We start from the raw sequence: 20389 nt of genomic DNA on the forward strand, positions 1-20389 counted from the left end.
AGCACATATATAGCACATAAAGCAATATGATAGATGGAGTAAGCAACAAACTCATATAGATGAAAGAAAGAGTTAAGTGATACCAAACAAAGAAAAAATGTAAAAATAGAGAAATAAAACAAAGCTACAAAATACTACTATTATGCATCATCATCACCATCCATGTGAGCATCACCACAAAAGGCATCAGGAACAACGATCCCCAAATCAACCAAATGACCATAGATGAATTCTACTCTGGAGGTTTTCTAAAGAAACATCTTGTTGTTTTCTTGAGTTATTGTTAAGATAACATGAAGAAAAATATCACAAAAAAGTGGATGAGGTATCTCATAATAGAATTCTTCTAGATTTTCTTGAGTTAGTTATTGAGGAGAAAAAGGAGCTTAAGGATCTAAAGAGTATTGGGAAACAAGAGAATTTGGAACATGAACCCTTCCTTAAAATATTTTCAAAACCTTCCCCAGATCCAGGTTGGCTAGACAAATCTTTAATTTTCTTATGTCTCATTTTTTCTTTCCAAGTTAACCCCCATCATGCATTAGAAACTTTGTAATGAGATCACTATAAGATAACCAAGAAATAACCTTAACTTCGATGATTCAACATGTGTTGAATCATACAATATACCTAATTAGTTTGAATATATTTAAATCGAAGCCACAAAATAACCATATATGGTTTCGACAACTGGTCATGGTTTGATTTTCTTAGAATCAACACATTTGTAACACCATAGAGAATGAGATGACATGGAATAATCATGAACACACTCATGAGATGTACTCTATGGACCACACAAGGATCAACCAAAAGAGATTTAGTAGTAAGACAAAGGTTATATTCTTTCTCCAAATCATCAAGATAGTTAGAAGAGAAGGATGTGCCCTAGTTTGACAGACCAATAATAAACCAAAATGCTTACACACACACACACACATAATGATTTTTTTGAAAAAAGTACTACCTAAGGAAGTTTATCTATAAATGATTCAGATAATGATTTGAACAATAAAAAATGCATAGAATCACCACTGATAGGTTGATGGCAGAAGGTCAATGAACAAAAGGAATGAGAAAAGGTTTAGTTCCCTTTAAATGATTCATTCATAATTCATTCCTAAATATCTATGAAAAATAGCATGATTATATATATTTTTGCTCTATTCAAATTTTAATTTTTCTACTGTCTTGAAAAAATACATTGATACAAGTTAGGAATCGTAAGGCCTATCTAAGTGATATGTGTGCAACCTCATGTTTTACTTAAATAATGAGAGTATACATGCATAATAACTATGTAGACTTTTCATTAGTCTTGCTAATTACCTGTTATATTTTAAAGTCATGGATATGAACAAGGCATTGTTTATATTGAGTGAAAAACTACTTGACCTAAAAAGCCTACCCTGTGAGGGTTAGAATCCTTTGACAAATCCCTTTGAGCCATAAAATTTTATTTTGTTCTTTCAAAGTAACAACTCTTAGCAAAATTTGAAAATAAAAAACAATATTCACTACCTTATCTTAAGGATAGGAGAGCAAGCAAAAGCAAGGGTATTGAAAAAAATGAAAGTTGGGGAGAAAGAAAAAGGAAAATATTTCAAAGAAAACTCAAGAAATATTGATGCAATGAAAAGAAAGAAAAATGCTTTGACAAAAACCAAAGTCAAATATCAAAATTCAAGCACACAAAAAGAAAAAAGGCATAAAAAGGAAATGTTTGTAAGAAAATGGAAACAAAGAAAGCGAAATACATGAAAAGAAATACCTTATACTCTCTTATCTTTAGGCTTTTGAATCTAAAGAAAAACCAATAAATTTTTGTAAGCCCAACCACTTTACAACCTAAAGAAAGACCTTAGTGAATCATATTTGATGATATATCTTGTGATAATTGTTATAAAAAATACAAAGTATTACTATAGTATATGCACTGTCTAAATTTTGAGAGAAACACTAAACCATTGAGATATACTCAGTGAGATCATGATTATGATCAATGATCATTTGTTGATTTAGACATGTTTTAAAAATCTTACTTTGTTCAAGCAAATTGTTCATATGTATACTTTGATTCATCGATAGTTATGATATTGATTATAAACTTGTATTTAAAAAGAAACACCATGCAACAAAAACAACTTCAAAACTCTTGACCCAAAGTCAGTCAACCTGTTAAAAGAAGCATGAATTTAACAATATTTTTTTTGAATCATTTGATAATTTTGTTTGAGGATAAACAAAAAGATCGATTGGGGAGAGATGATAAGTGTCAAATTTACATTAATACATCGACGCTTATTGACTTATTTCATAAGAAACTATTATAAATTCCTCTCAATTTATCTATGAAAAAGTGAGAAAACACCTGTTTGGACTTTTCTTGTATGTATTAATCAAAAACATGTGAAAAGAACTGTAAAACCACTATTCAACATGCAGAAAGCATGTCAAAGATAAACCCTGAAGAAACCATGCTCGCTAGGTCCAGAATAAGCATGTTAAGCACATAATGGGAATGATAGATGACATAACCACCTACAACTACTTCATGGTGAATCAAAGGTTAGCTCGTTAGTCAAAGGGGTGGTGCATTGAGAGAGAAAATGTATCTAGGGACACATGGAAGGTATGCAAGCATTTCTTATTGAGGAAGAAAATATGGATGGGTGTAATACCCCAAAATTTACCCTTCATTTTTCTTGGAAGCATGGGATTGTGTTTCACATTGCATTAGCATCATACTAGGTCATACTCATTGCATACTGTATTAGTGACTTGAGAAATCAGGGTTTGATTGATCACTCCTTACCAGAAGGAGCCCACACAGAGCAATACTGAGAATTGAACTTCATTCTCCAAATATACAAGTCTCAAGGGGTTCCATATGTCTTATTATAGTCCCCAGTTCATTAGTGGAAGATTCAAAGCTATCAGAGTGTGCATCTGCACTTAATTAGGAAATTAGGGTTTCACGGCTATCTGCAACAGGCAATGTTTGGTGGGAAGAAAAGGGGGCTCATTCATGACATGATTAGAGAGGCATCTTGGACTAGAAAGATCCACAATCATCTCACAAAGATCCATTGGCAATCAATGCAATCAGTTCCTAGTCATTTTTGCCCTAAAACTAGGGTTTGGTATAAAATCGGTTTATTTCTGATTCCTTGGGTGAAACTCTTTTCCATGGCCCTCCATATGTCCACAAGGGTCTACATACAAAAAAACAGCTCTTTATTTGAGCCAGAGGTGCTTCAATTGATAAATGGAATCGGGAATCAGACAGTTTGGGAAAAGTCAATTGTGGGGCCAGAAAAGTCAACTCCTGACATTTTGAAGGTGGAATCTCAAAATTCATGCCTAAGGAAGCCTACATGTGAAATTTGATCAAGGTTGGATCATGGATTCATCATTTAATCAGGAGTTGGAAAGGTTACCAAATTTGAAAATAGTTGACTTTCCATTTAAGGCAAGTTTTTATGGTTTTTGCACCCACTTTAAGCCTATATTCCATCAAGATGCAAGCTCCATTTGAAAATTTCTCCAACGTAAACGTTTTTCCTCTTGTTCCAAGCTTTCTAGAGATATAAAGTTTGTTTCATTTGGATTAAAATTGAGAAAGTTATGCTTGGTCAAAGTAAGACTTTATTTTAGGACACTTAGAAAATTTTCTAAGTCCAAAATTTGCAAAATTTGTCAAGACTTATGGGCCATATTTCTTGCACTTCAAGGCATCTTTTGAAAACACTTTCTTCATGACAGTTGTACCTTGATATGTCCTCTTTCACACCTTTTTGGAACCACCCCATTTGGATCATTGGTTTGGAAGATACACTCATCTAAAGTTGGTATCATAGGCTAAATATTTTGACAGCATTTAGGCCAAACTGGCCCAACCATTTTGCAGCTATGGGACCCGAACTTTATGGCCATTTTTCACCTCTTTCCACTCACCATTTCAATTTGTGTTCAACATGAAAGATGTTAAGCTCCATTCCCTCTTTCTATTGTTTGCATTGCCTTGCCATTTGGACATGTATTCATCAAGTTACAAAGTCTTAAAGTCACCTAGTTGGTTTGTTTTTATGTTGCACAAGAAAAACCAAGTCAGACCACAAAACCAACCAACACACTTTTTACCTCATTTGGTCATGCACTTTAATGTTCACTCACTTAAGCTTTGCCACATTTAGAGTTTCATTTCACACCTCACCTTTTGTGGCATTTTGCTCATGAACCAAAACCACACACTTAAGCCCATTAAGAGCACTTTAACCCACAATATTTAAAGGGCATAAACCCTAATATGAAGAGAAGCTAATGCCATTTTCGAGTTAAGGTTGGAGGCTGCTATTTTCTAAGACCAAAACAACTTGGCAAGTTCAAGATCCATTCCTCACTTTCCATTTCTCAAGCACAAGCACCAAGAGCATTTTCCTTTTCTATCTTCTCCACTACCAAGAAGCAGTGGACTGTTTTCCACTAGGTAACCTCCTTATCCCAACCTTCCATGGCCATGAATATCTTGCTTGCTCATTATTGTTTTTCACGCTTACCATGTTTATGCTTACTATTGTTTTCATGCTATGGCCATGCTTGTATCATGTTGTTTTTCCATGTAAATAATGTGTCATGTTTGTCTATGAAGCCCTTACCAAGAGGCATTGTGATTGAGCTTGATTTTGTAACATTGAATTTTTGTCGTATCCTTGCATGAGCCTACCTTGTTGTTCGCTTTTCTCTATGCTAGAACCATTATTTTTAATAAAACAAGACACCATTGTGTTCTACTTGTTTCAAACTTGAATTTTGCTTTTTACATCATCCCATTTCATGAACTATAGAGTGAGATATGTTGGTTTGAAAAATGAAGATGTGGGCTGCGTTTTCGTGTTGTTATCCTGCATGCATGGCTGTTTTTGTTCCACTCCATGAAAAGTGACGCGTGGCGTCCTCGTAGCCACCGGATCTGGGCGCGCGCAGGAGATCTCGACCGTCCGCTCCGTTTTCGTCTTTTAGTGGTTTAAAAATAAGTGGACCGGTTGATTATGGTTCACATGCATTTTTAGGCAGAACATTTTATTTAATGTCACATGTGAGTAATTCCTGGACCGGGCTGGGCCTCCCTCACGCGTACTGTCCACACCCCCACACGAGGCCCATCATCACTATTTCATTTCTATTTTCTTTCTTTAATTCTTTTATTCATTTTTTTTTATTCTGTTTTGATTTAATTAATAAAAAATATTTTATTTATTCATAAAAATACCAAAAAATATTTTTTACTTTCCTTAATGTTTTATTTAATTTATTTAATTTTTATTTTCATATTTTATTTAATGTTAATATTTTATTTTAATTATTTGTTTCAAATGGTTCATTTTAACACACTTTTTTTCATTTATTTTATTTTCATGACTTAAAATTATTTTTAGATTCTGATTTTTGGGATAAGGGTTGACCAATGTCTCATGGTCAACCTGACCTTTTATTGGAATTTTATTTCCCATTTTCAATTTATTTTGGATTTATTTTTGACCTAGTTTGCTTGGTTGACTTTTCATTTGACTTCTGTTTTATTTCAATTAATTTATACACTAATTTTCATTATTTTTAAAATCTTTTTGGGGGATGATGATGTCCTGACCCCACCTAACTTAGTTTAATTTTTCATAATTTTTGTGATTAATTTACTATTTATTTGATAATTTTTAATTTGACTTGACTTTACAGTTGACTTTTCTATGATTGATGTTTGACATAGGGATTGCTTAGGGAAATTCAAGAGATCTTTTTGATCCTCCCTTGTTCATCTCATATGCCACATATTAGAGGCCTTTTATCTTGCTTTTATTTGATCCTTGCATCATTTCCCGATTAAATTATTCAGTGATCCTTTGTGTGTATAGTTTCACCTGTCTGATTCATCTGACATTTTTTATACTTGTTTCTTTCATCCATGCTTCTATTGTTTGATTGCCTAACATGTTTATACTTCTTATGCATTGTTTAATGCTTCATTATTTCATTCATTGATTATTTGACTTGATCATATACCTGTTTATATATCTTATTGTTTGATTAATTGTGGCCTACTTATATGATGTATGAGGCATATATTTTTTGTTGTTTGATTGCCATGAACAACCCCCATTCATGACAAATGTACCCCTCTCCCATGAAGTGTATAATGTTTATTCTTTCTTTCATTCTTTTTTCATCTGTTAATACAAGAAATAAAATGAACATTCGATAACCATTTCAAAACAAGATCAAAACCTCGATCCAACGTCGAGTAATCATTTTCAAAACTTAACAGAACCAGCACGTATTCATCCATTTCTTTTGTAAGTCGATTGCTTCATGCATCACCATTTCTCTTGTAAGTCGATTGCTTCAGGCATCGCCATCTACCACCTGTAAGTCGATTGCTTCATGCGTCGCCATCTACCCCACTCCTTTTCCTTGCTCCATTCGTCGATTCTTGTTCCGTTTAGGTAGCACCCATTAGGTAGAACCCTTTGTATGATAACATAGGTAGTATTCCCATATTCTTTTGTATGATAACATAGGTAGAATTCCCTTATTCTTTTGTATGATAACATAGGTAGAATTCCCTTATTCTTTTGTATGATAAAATAGGTAGAATTCCCTTATTCTTTGTATGCTAACATTAGGTAGATGTTCTCATTTGTAAATCCTAACACATAGGTCCATATTGCATGACAACTCTAGGGCAGAGCTTCCCCATTTTTTAGACCTTCCGTGCGTCTCCGATCTTGTGGCATGTCAGTCCGTCCTATTGCAAAGAGGTAACGACCTAAGACTCGATTCAGCGAGCTGCGACACCTGCTGCTAGGACGTGAACACATTGCCCACTCTCCTTTGACACAACTGGTGTCCTCCTTTGTAAGTCCATGTTCAGATGGAAATCCCTATGTATCCGAACTACGGCAACTCTGATTCTCATGTTCAGATGAGATACGTAGGCACAAGATGCGATATCTTACCGAGTTTGACTGACAACTAACAACTAATCCTTGTTTGCTTTTGCCCTTGTTGCGATTCTTTTCTCTCGCCCTCGTTGCGATCGAGACCTTCCCTTTCTCTTGCCCTAGTTACAATCGAGACCCTTTGTTCCCCATGTAGCTGAACTACTTTTTGCTCTGATTCTCATTCCCGATGAGATACGTAGGCATAAGATGCGATGTCTTAGCGAGCACACTTCTCTTTCACCCATAGGTAGCCGAGCTACGAAGACTCTGATTCTCATGTTCAGATGAGATACGTATGCAGTGGATGCGACATCCGTGCGAGTCATTTTCTTTTGACCTTTTCTTTTAGTAAATAGTACATTAGATAAACACACACCCTTTTAGACAAGAACAACAAGAGTGGATCCCGTAGAGTACTACGGATGCGTAGGGGTGCTAATACCTTCCCTTCGCATAATCGACTCCCGAACCCAAGATTTGGTTGCGAGACCTTGTCTTTTCCTTTTCTTTCTCCAGGTTTACTTCGAGCGTTTCCTTTCCCTCCTTTGGGATAAATAACGTACGGTGGCGACTCTTCTGTCATTTCTTTTTCGCCGGTTGTTTTTTCCGCATACTATATTTTTTAGGCTGCGACAATGGGCAGAGTTGGAAGAGCGGGGTAGGCACGATAGGCGCAAGGATGGCGTGCCTAGCGAAAGCCTCAATATTTTTCCTATTAATAGCAAGTTCCAGTTTAATGAAAATGATTTTTTGATGGATTGAGATAGTACAAAATTGGAGTTGGTTCACTTAGTTCTACAATAGGATAATAAGAGAGGAAGTCTGAAGGCGAAAGCACTTCTCAAGTGACAAAGGAAGATCACACTTTCAAGGTCGGCATCTCGGAGTTACCCGCTTTTACACTAACAATGAGTAAGCGTAACTAAAATATCTTTGTTGGGGTTATATGTAGTCTTTATATTCATGTAATAAATAGGTCATGACATCCTTTGTAATTGTACTCATACTATAATATTGATGACTCTTTAATCTTAATGTTTGTTTAGATTTGCAACCTAAAACCTACTTTCATGGGGTGACTTGACCGCGAAAGGTGCTTCTCATTAATAGATCCAATATAATCATCTATTGAATGTGAATGCCTAGACATAGGGTTAGGTTTTATATCCAAACATAATGTAGCCGGATCGGTGTGTATTCCCACTATATTACAAATGTTGGGACTTGAAATTATTTTCCTCAAGGGACAAATGTTAAACGTGATGTCCTAGGTGTCATACCCCAAAATTTTCCCTCCACTTTTCATTCTTCATCCAACCTTGGACCTAAGACTCATTTGTATCCATTCATGCTTCATCCATATGAATCATGCATCCATATTCTAACAAGTGTCATAGATTCAAAGCATGTGGTTATTAAAAACTAGGGTTTTGTTGAAACATTGGAGTTTGGCTCATCATATGAGGGAAAACCCTAGTTTATTGATCCTTGGGACTTATATTAAGGGAAATTAAAACTTGGAATTCTTTATTGTGATAATATGGGGCCTTGTAAATATTCCCTGGGCCTTGCCTTGACTATCAAAACCCTAATGGAGGACTCATACATTGGATATTCGCTTGTGAAGCATCTTGATTGATTCAAAGACCTTGATTAAAGGGCATGCCTCATTAAAACCCAAATTAGGAAGGGTATGGTCCTAATGTGCCTTATGGCTTGGCCTTTCACCTTGTGTTTGTTTGAGATCCTAAGGGGAATGGGTGCTTGACCATCTTGTCATGCACCATCGATCCTTAATCTTGCTTGAGGGATAAGGTTTATTCATCTCGACCATATGCCCAAGTGTTTGGATTTTCATCTATTTCAAGATTTTATTAAAACCTGCATACCTGTGCATCCTATTTGGTCCTTCCTAGTCCATTGGTTCTAAGCCTATGATACTTGCAATCTCCTTGGTTTTTGATCTTTAAGTTCATGATTGCATTGATGGCATTAGTCTTTGATCCATTGTTTATCTTTGATCCATTATGGTTCATATGGCCATTCATCATTATTTGATCCATATAGCTGGCCCATTTGATTCGCACGGTACCATGGGATCATGTTTCAATTAGTCAAGGTATTGGATTCATGCATAACGCAATTTGGTTTTTGTTAAGAAATCATTCAAGTCAAGTTTTTAATCCACATGAACCATAACAATTTCATTCAGAACATTGATTTTTTTATTCATTTATCAAAGAATACATTGTTTCATTACAAAAAGAAATCAAAAATCACATTTTTCAAAAGTTGACTTTTTGGTCAAACAGTTGACCAAACTCAACCTTTATGTTTTGTCATCTTAAAACTCATGTTGATGGCATCTACATATATACTTGATCCCTTAACCTTCCATGTTACTTCACAAACCATTTTCAAAACATTCCCAAAACCATTCCAACTATTTTAGTTAAGCATTTAAGGTCATTAACCCATTTAAGCTCCATGGCAAACCATACAAATATTCAAATCACATAACCATTCAATAAGTATTCAATCCATTACAATATTCACCCACATTACAAACCAATCCTTATTTACAAAATTACAAGTTCAAACAAATTTCAATCACAAATACAATGAACACTTTCCACTATACCAAATTCAATTGCACATTCCATGAAATTTCAACATTTCCATACATTATAAATTCCAAATTACATTTAATATTCTACATACATCACATCTACTTCCTAAAACAAAACCCTTTGGAAACCATTTGGAAGTTAGCAAAAAGTAAGCACACCATGTTGTCCTCACCAAGGTATCACAAGACCATGGTTCTGCAGGCATAAACAGGACCCTGCGTATTATTTACACAAACTTCCGCCCTGCAAATCCAATAGCAGAATCAGAATCAAATTGAGCCTACCCCTCTAACCAACTAATACTAACATCTTATTACATTAGTAAATTAATAGAAATCCAAATAATCAATACCAGCTAACTGAGTTACAACAAGTAAAAACTTTGAATTGAAGACTAACAAAGTTATTTATCTGTTAAGTATCCTAACTCTATGGGATGTATATTGAAAATCACTAGAAATTTGACTCTGGAATGACATTTCAAAAAGGAGGGCAATCACAGTTCAATCATCTGAGAACTCACTGCAATTTCACATCAACCTCCTCTCACGCATACAACAAATGACAATAACACCCTTGCAGCTCATAACACATAGTCCAAAATCCTTTCACCCTGCAAAAACCAATTAACAACATAACAGTTCAGTTATATTTTTCATTTTTAATTTGGGTTTCATAACTAACTAATCTCACAACTCTAACTAACTCCATTGATATTTACCAAACTAATCCTAACACTGTGATTCACGGTTAATCGCCTGAGAGAGTTAAAGAAGACATGGAAAACGCGACTGAATTCACGAATGCGGGAACGTTGAACGCGATGCTGAAAGCGGAGGAGTCGCGATGTTGGCTCGGAGCTTGTTTGAATAGGCGTTTCAGCTCCGTGTGCGTTTCAATCGTGCTTTTCGACTTTTCGCAGAAATTTTGGAGTGTCGTTGTGGATTCAAGAGCATAATGTGTCCATGGTTGAAGTTTGGTCTGACATTGGTTTTGGGCCAAAAGTCCAAATGCTTCTTCCATTCAATGCATCCAAATCACATGCGCACCCCCTCTGTCCAGTGGATCAAAATCCGGGCCTTGAGCTTCTAGGCTTAATTAATTTATGATTTGATTAATTGAGTTTTAGGTTTAATAAAAATAATCAAAATTAACTATGTTAATTAGAATATTCATTTTAGAGTAAATAGAAATTTATGTCTTAATTAAATTTGTAGAATTTAATTAGTTTTAATTTTTCAATTAGGATATATTTTGATTGGTTTAGAAGATTAGACTAATCGGATGTCTTTGCATAATAAATAATTAGGATGTATTTAGTTTTTAGCTAAATATTGTTTTAAGAAACTATTTTTCTAATTAATTCTTTTTCGCACATATTGACTATTTTACCCTTAAGGCTTAGAGTTCCTGATTTTGGCATGATCCCCTAGCGTAAGGTTTGCTTATAGGCAATTTATTTAACTTAAATGACTAATTCATTAGGACGTTGTACATCGTTCAACTAATTTCATTTCTTTAAATCCCACTGATTAATGTTGACCAAATGGCACTTTGGTCAACCAAATCCTTTGTATCGTGCTGCAATTCCCCAAGCCTATTAAAATGACCAAAAGACCCTTGATCACTTGATAGGGAAAGTTCATTGTGCTCAAGCTAATTTGGATAGGTTGAATCTCAGGATCTCAAGACCTCAAGGTTCAAATGTAAGATCAAGACTTCAAGTCAACATCAGTCAAGCATAGCTAGCAAAGTGGACTACTTCTCAAGCACAACAAAGGTCTAGACTTGTCAATCATAATTCAGATTGTGTGGCATGAGCCTTAATAAATAGAGAAGGAATGAGAGTGGAGAATTCCTATCCTCATTCTGAATATCTTTGGGTACGGGACGAATGACCCAGTTGCTCATTGTATTCACCTCTATTGATAGACTTTAGCACAATTCAAATTATATAATTGTCAAGAATCCTTCCACAACAAGTAATATCAACAATATCAGATCTCCTATCAGCAACTTGCCAATTCTGATTTGAGTTGTACGCCATGAGCCTTAAGAAACAAAGAATGACGAGAATGAAAAATTTCAATCCTTGTATAGGATATCCTTGAGTATGGGACGAATGACCCAGTTGCTCAAGGTATTCGCCTTTGTTCATAGACTTTAGTGCAATTTGAATCATACAATTGACAAGTCTTCTTGTTCAAGCAAACATCAATCATTCAACACTTCAATAATGGAGCATGTTTTTCTATTGGCACCTTGTGGTTGTATACCTCTTTCAATCAATTCATTCTTGCCTATAAGGTGGTAGACCTTGGAAATCTTTTCCTACCTATAAGGTGATAGACCTTGGCATTCCATTTTCCTTATAGGGTTATAGACCTAGGCAATTCAATTCATTCTTGCCTATAAGGTGGTAGATCTTGGCAACCTTTCCTTGCCTATGAGGTGATAGAACTTGACATTCCTTTTGCCTTGTGAGGTGGTGGACCTTGGTAACATGTTCTTGCTTATAAGGTATTAGACCTTGGCAATCTTACCATATTTCGTATTCTACTTAAGTGCACCGTACCTTACGATGTTCTATAGTTCAATTAAGTGCACCGTACCTTACGTTGTTCCTTATTTACTCTTTCTCTCATCAATTCGTCCTTTTGTGTGTGACCCTGTAGTTTTTTACGACATTGGCAATAATATTAAATCACGTATTTAACATAATAAATAGTGAGCAGTATCTAGCAGCACATCACTGCTACCCAAGACACGAAAATGTCATGTGATTTAACAAATCCTTTTTTTATGATAGTACTTGTGTGTACAAATACCCTTTTTGCCCTTATGTCTCTATATTGAACATAAGGCATAAACCGTGTCATCCTTGTCCAGTTCAATATTGGGCCCTTATACATTTATCATGTTACGCAGGATAGGCAAATTCCATCTAGGGCACTCATGTCCCTCAACATGCTTCGTGGAGTACCCATCAACTGTCTTTATGGTCATCCAATTATGAATAATGTTTGATCAGCAATAAAGCACTCAACTCTACATCTAGGGTCCATAGTGGTTTCAGGTTGAAGGGTGGTATACACCACTATCACTATGAGAATAACTTATGAGGCTTTGCATAACATTCTATGTAGTATTCTCATAGCGGGTCAATCTAGTATAAATATTACTCCTAATATTCATACATATGTTTAAGACTTGGTAACTCCTTATCCATGATCCATGAGATGTGATCATCAGTCTATATACATAATAGTCTTAATGCTTTAATTCTATCTCACTTCACAACAAAGTTGAACTACAAATACTATAAGAATAATGTCCTTATGTTTAATGGGATCTCATGATTAAGTCGCACTTGATACATTAAACAGACTAGCTATTCCAGGAACTTTATTAAACAAACATAATAAAGAAAAATCCTTTTATTATTAATAAATAATTCGAAACAAGTACCAAAAGTATTGGCAGCTATAAGACCCCAATTTTGACCCTAAGATCCATATGTAGTGGCTTTGGGATCACACCTTGTCATCCTCCTTACCCCTCATTCATTGGGTTTGTATAGGGAGAGATAACCAAACACATTTTTTTGTATCATACTTTGTTTTTCATTATTTTACTAACCAAAATACCAAAAATATGTCTATGTATAATTTTGTTTTTTTTGTAGGTAATGTGTGTGTTCACCCATGCTCCATCAAGCTCATATATAGGGTTTGAGACCCTCAATGAAAGGAGACTAATCAAGAGATGGTTAACATTGAATATAGACATCATATATGGATCCCCATGATCTCCATTTATCATTTTGATCAAGAATTCATCAAGAGTTTGAAGCTTGTTTGCGTTGGAAGCCCTTATTCATCTAGGTATCTTATGTGACTTTCTCAACAAGTTTCTTCATCATTTGATAAAATATTTTAAGTTATACTTCATATTACATAATCTTATACATATATTATCCTCCATGATCCAAAGAGATCAAGAGAATTTCAAGTTTGCAAGTTGGTTCATGTTGGTTGACCAGAGAAAGTCAACTGGTCAAAACTAGGGTTCCCTAGACATTATCTCATACAATTTTGTCATATGAAAATGATTCCAAGATTAAAGTTACTCTTTATGCTATTACAAACAACTTTGATGTTGAAGTCAAGAGCTAGTTTTGTTTGGAAAGTCATTTTTTATGATGAAAGATTATAGGCCATTTTGTCTGAACCCTAGTCAGGAGGTCAACTTCTAAGGACCATAACTTGCTCAATTTTTATGAGATGAATTCCATTAAAGTTTCATGATCAAATTCAAGATGTCTTATCCAACTTTTATTCTTGGAAGAAATTCAAATTCAACTTGCAAGAGCATGTGCCAAGAGGAAACATTATAGGTCATTTTGGGCCATTACCATTGAACAAGAGATTTTCCTCAACTTCTAAAATACATAACTCCTGCACGCCAAATCCAAATGAGGTCAAATTTGTGACCAAATTGAATATGTTTGAAAGAGATACAACTTTAATGAAGGAACTTTTTACATTTGAAGCCCATAGAAAAAGGTATTCAAGGTGGAAGAAGTGAACATCTGACTTGGTACTTAGAAAATTTTCAAATATGTTTGATTTTCTAAACTTCCACCTCAAAATTCATCATGATCCAAGATTCAAATGAAAAAGTGTCCAACAGGAAAGTTGTTCCCCTTAATCTCACCTTTCCAAAAAGTTCAAGATCATCTCATTTATCCAAGAATTAGAGGACTTGCGCATGGGTTCCTTTCAAGGGTTCATTTGGATGAAATTCACATTCATATTTCAATCTCCATTGCATGATCACATGACATGATTTCAACATTGCACATGAAGGATTTTGAACCTGATAGCATCATTTGATGGCATATCACATGCCCATGCAAGCATGCAAGTGAATTACTATTTTTGGTTAATTTTGGAAATATGTAGAAAGCAATTCCCTTGCCTATAAATAAGACCCTCATTGCTCAGAATTAAAGGAGACATGGCCCAAGCTTTGAACCGGTAATCCAAACCCTCACCATTAGAGGATAATCTTGAAGGTTTTCATTTGAAAATTGAGTTTCAAATCTCCTTCTGTTTTGAGATTGAAACTCCAAGAGTCCAAGCTTTTCCTTGATCCAATTCAATTCCTAAAAGCTTCTGAAGTCAAGTCAAGGCCAATTGGAAGCAATATCAAGCAAGTTTGAAGTTCACTCGAAGATGATTTTCCAGCATTTTCATCTCTTCGATTCTATCTCAATTCTTCACCATTCTTTATGATTTTTGGTTGGCTGAAGTCCTACCAATATAGGCAACAAGATTGAGTTGCTTTGAGGTCAAATCGAAGCAACTCAGTTCATGATCCTCAAAATTCAAATCCCTATATCTTTTTATATACTTGGAATTGGAGAAAATTGAGGCCAAAATCGTGATCTTGAGCATTTTCTCTTTGAAATAGTGTCCTTGTTTTGCATTTTCCATTGAGATGAAGTTGGACCAATCCGGTGGAGGTCACCGGAGAAGATGATCGGAGCCCTAGCTTCGGTGGTGAGTTGGCACACCTCCTAGCCATCTGATCATGATTGGATGTTATAATCTGGACCGTTGCATTTGATTACCACACGTACAACAAGTTGATTAGAGTCCATCATGGAACACGCACGTGTGGTTATCAGATCTGCCATCTCAATTAATGAGGGAGATCTGATGGCCCTTGTTTTTTCTGTTTTTATTTGAATTTATGATTTTATGTTTAATCCTTTTATTTTGTTTAATTCATATTAATTTTATTTTTATTCCAAAAAATATGGGACTTCACCAAAAATCTTTAAATATTTTTCTCTTTCATATTCTGAATTAAAATTATTTTTTGGATTAGTTTTGATATTTTTCATGAATTAAATGTTTTTGAGCATATTTTTAATTGTTTAAAAATACTTCTGACCTTTCAAAAATGATGAAATTTTTTGTCTAAGGTCCTTTGACTTTGTTTGGCCTAGGATAAATCTCTTGACCATTTATTTGGTGTCTTGAAGAGACTTTAGGTTTTGGCCAACTTAAATGTATTTTAATTGGATTTTTAATTGATTAAATGTGTAAAAATTATGTTGAGCTATTTTTATGGTCTTGTGATGTTTGAATTTCTGTTTGGGCCTTGGTCAAGGTTGATTTGACTTTTGTTGGATCAAAACCATTGGATTTAGGGGATTGATGAAATGTACATTTCATCTCCCAAAATAAATGGATGGTTTTGATTTGATAAAAATCCTCCCTTGGTCAATTTGTGTTTCTATCTTCCCCTCCCTCTTCATCTTCATCCTTATTCTTTCCCATTCCCTCATTTGACCAATGAAATCTCTAATGTCTTAAGGCTAATTGGTTCATCAATGACCTTGTGTGGTATGTTTTAGGAGTTTGGTTCATCATACCAAATCGTAAGTATGGATGAGATAAGTCCATCCCTCTTGATATTTTCTTTAAGTGTGTGGTATGTTTTAGGAGTTTGGTTCATCATACCAAATCTCTAACATGCATTAACACCTAAATTTTTGTTGCCCGATATCAAATAGTTGTGACTTCTACATAAGTCAAATTACGATTGCTTAACATAGAGCTAAATTTGACCCTAAAGGCATATCATTCTAGTAAGTGAAATTGAAAGCCTCCCATTCTTCATGGTATTATGTGGAAACTTGATCTTTTTTCCTTTCATGGGAGCTAGTGGCATACTTGTTGAATTATCCAAGTTTGAGCCCTTCTCATGGAAGATGTTTTGGTTTAAGGATCCATACTTGTGAGTGGATGGTTGAGTGTTATTTAAAGAATGACTTAATCAATTAAAAATTACCACTAACACTTGATTAACATTTGACTAATTATTGTTAATATTGCTTTACTTTCAAGTCATTTACTTTATGCAATTTAAATTTCAGTCATTTATCATTCATTGCCATTTACATTTCATTTAACTTGATTATGTTTATGTCATTTTCACTTTGCTTATTTGAGACATATCTTGTGATTGTATACATTTTTTGTGCATTTCGATTTTGTTTGTGGTCTTAGGACCTTAAAATACTTAATAATAACAAAAACCCTAAAAAATGTCTGGTGGACTATTGATCTTGATCTGAACTCTTGGACTTAGAACTAGGCAACATTCCCTGTGTAAAAAGGACTTGGCTAATGCCAACATTTTGAGACTGAGCTATTGTGAACTAAGCCTTCATCTGATGCAAGGCTTGAGCTCTGTTTGAATTCATTTGTTACTATGTCTTTGTGCTTATTTGTTATTTTGACTTTGTGTCTATTACTTTGCTCTAAGTTGATCAAGGAATATTTCATCTGATACATGAGAAGACAAAGAAGATTGCTAGCTATGGGAATTGCTTGCTTGGATGTGACTATCTTTATTTGATGCCTTGATCTTCATAGTGTCTGGATATTTCTAATTGCTTATGGTTAGTTGCTTGATTCAAAGTCCAAAGGGAAAATGGGTTTTCTATATGACATTCTTGTCTGTTGGATTGCATCCCATTGGTCAAATCCCTTCAACTCTTAACTTTTAAATTTATACTTAGGATAGCATCTTCATCTCCTCCCACTTCTTAAATTTCAAAATCTATCCCCCTTTTCAAAACCTTCTTTTACTTGTGATTTCGAACTTAGACATGTTTAATGATTAGAAACTTTGACCTTATGCCAATGAATTTTTTAAACCTTTTTCTTAAATCAAATTTGTAAATAAACTTAATCATATTGACTTAAAATTTCAAAAGACAAAAAGAACTAACTACCCCATTCAACTTTTTGACCCTTTGGGCCTTTTCTCATTAAACTTTTGATAAAAGCAATTCACCAACTTTGAAATTATTACCACGAACTACGAGGTTTTGATCCCTCATTTTTATGTTGGTACGTAGGCACAAGTCTGAAGGTCTTGTCAAACACAAAAATATAATCAATGAATTATTTTCTCATCCCCACACTCTATTTTTATCAAACATCATTTATACCAAAAACATATTCACACATAAAAAAGGGCTCCCTAGGAGTAACACCTTCCCTCTATGTAACCAACCCCCTTACCTGTAATCTGTGGCATTTTATTAGTTTTGATTTGAAAACTTCTTATCTTTGGGTGTTGTTCGTACTTTTCCCTTTTCCTTTGGAAACAATAAAAGCAGGGTGGCGACTCTGGTTTTATTGACGTTAAGCTTATCGCTACAGCTTCTAGGGCTTACACAAACAATCTCCCACTAGCACTAAAGCCAATCAAGCATACCCCTAATACCCATAGATCTAGTATGGCCATCATGCTTCTGCTGTGCAAGACGCTTTATCAGTGGTGAGATCTATTTATTATCTCTCGAATATTTTCACATCTCCTTTATCTATTATCTCTCGAATGAGGTGATAACGCCTAAGTATGTGTTTGGATCGTTGGTGAGATCTAGGCTTCTTAGCTTGTGCGATAGCACCATTGTTATCACAATAAAGATCAATGGGATCCATAATGCTAGGAACTATGCCAAGTTTACTAATTAACTTTTTGATCCAAACAACTTCCTTTGTTGCACTTGAGGTAGCAATATACTCGACCTCAGTTGTAGAATCAACAATTGTATCTTGCTTTGAACTTTTCCAACTCACAGCGCCACCGTTTAAGCAGAACACGTAACCATATTGCAATCTAAAGCCATCCTTATCTGTCTGGAAGCTAGCATCAGTGTATCCAATTATAGCAAGATCTTCCTGAACTCCATATATCAAGAATGAATCCTTATTCCTTCTTAAATACTTAAGGATATTCTTGACAACTACCTAATGAGCATCACCGGGATCAGATTGGTACCTACTCGTTGCACTTAAAGCATACGAGACATCTGGTCGAGTACATAACATGGCATACATGATAAATCCTATTGCATATGCATATGGAATCTTATTCATGTGATCCCTTTCTTCCTTAGTCGAAGGGGATTGTGTTTTTGATATACACATGCCATGTTGCATAGGTATGAATCCTTTCTTGGAATCATGCATATTAAAGTGTCTCAACACTTTATCTATGTATGTACTCTGACTTAGGCCAATCAATTTTTATGATATATCTCTATAGATCCTGATTCCTAATATATAGGTTGCTTCACATGGATCCTTCATAGAAAGGCCTTTCCCTAACCAAGTCTTTACTTATTATAGGGTAGGGACATCGTTTCCATTGAGTAATATGTTATTTACATACAATACCAGGAATACGATCATGCTCCCATTAACCTTCTTGCAGACACAAGGTTCATCTTCATTCTTGATAAATCCATATTGTTATACTATTTCATTAAAATGAAGATTCCAACTTCTGGAAGCTTGCTTCAATCCATAGACTGATCTCTGTAACTTGCATATCTTTTGGGCTTCTTCTGGTATGTCAAATCCTTTAGGTTGTGTCATGTACACATCCTCAAGAAGATTCCCATTAAGGAAAGCAGTTTTGACATCCATCTTCCATATTTCATAATCATCATATGCAACGATAGCAAGTAAAATCCGAACAGATTTAAGCATTACAACTGGTGAAGAGGTTTCATCATAGTCAACCCCGTGAATTTGTTTATATCCTTTTGCAACCAGTCTTGTCTTATAGGTATGTACCTTACCATCCGTGTCAGTTTTCTTTTTGAAGACCCACTTGCATCCTATAGGGTTAACTCCTACAGGAGGCTCTACCAAGGTCCAAACCTGGTTTGTATACATGGAATCCATTTTAGATTTCATGGCTTCTAGCCACTTCTCAGACTCAAGACCAGTTATGGCCTCTTGGTAGGTCACAGGATCATCTTGATCCATGAGTAATACATCACCTTGATCAGTTATGATATATCCATATCTCTTAGGTAAGTGACATATCCTGCATGACCTACGCTGGTCTTGTTCTACTTGAGCAGGTTGCTCTTCCATAACTACTTGTGTTTCCTGCTCTAATTCCGCCATAGGTGTATCAATGTTTTGTGATTCTTGAATTTTTTCAAGCTCTACTTTCCTCCCACTGATTCCTTTGGAAATAAAATCCGTTTCTATGAAAACTCCAGTTTGAGCGACAAACACTTTGCCCTCATAAGGATTGTAGAAGTAATACCCTCTTGTTTCTTTAGGATACCCCATAAATAAGCATTTGTGAGATTTGGGCTCAAACTTAGTTGAAATTTGTCGTTTCACATAAACTTCACAACCCCAAATCTTCATGTAAGACATATGTGGTTTCTTACCACTCCATATCTCATATGGTTTCTTCTCAAGCTTTTTGGATGGAACACAGTTAAGTGTGTAAGTTGTTGTCAATAATGCATGTCCCCAAAAGGAGTTTGGAAGATCGACATGACTCATCATGGATCAGACCATGTCTAACAAGGTTCGATTTCTTCTCTCAGATACACCGTTCCATTGGGGTGTTCCAGGAGGAGTAAGTTGGGATAGAATCCTACACTCTTTCAGATGGTCATTAAACTCTAGGCTTAAATATTCACCACCTCGATCTGATTGAAGAGTTTTAATATTCTTACCTAGTTGGTTTTGTACTTCATTCTTGAATTCCTTGAACTTTTCAAAAGACTATGATTTGTGTTTCATTAAATACACATAACCATATCTATCGAAATCATCAGTAAATTTGATGAAGTACTAAAAACCTCCTTTGGCTGGTATATTCAGTGGTCCACATACATCAGTATGTATGAGGGATAAA

The 20389-nt window shown here is 35.0% G+C and overlaps 1 long non-coding RNA gene across 1 annotated transcript; it reads right to left on the reverse strand.

Moving 5' to 3' along the window:
* Positions 1-9515: 9515 nt before the first annotated feature.
* LOC127135651 (uncharacterized) lies at positions 9516-10560 on the reverse strand. The gene is made up of 3 exons (XR_007808631.1): positions 10350-10560; positions 10152-10241; positions 9516-9871 (listed from the first exon to the last, which is right to left on the reverse strand). It is a non-coding gene; the product is annotated as an uncharacterized LOC127135651 (long non-coding RNA).
* Positions 10561-20389: the final 9829 nt, after the last annotated feature.

The sequence above is a fragment of the Lathyrus oleraceus genome, chromosome 4, assembly GCF_024323335.1.
Source record: "Lathyrus oleraceus cultivar Zhongwan6 chromosome 4, CAAS_Psat_ZW6_1.0, whole genome shotgun sequence".
Lineage (NCBI taxonomy): Eukaryota > Viridiplantae > Streptophyta > Magnoliopsida > Fabales > Fabaceae > Lathyrus > Lathyrus oleraceus.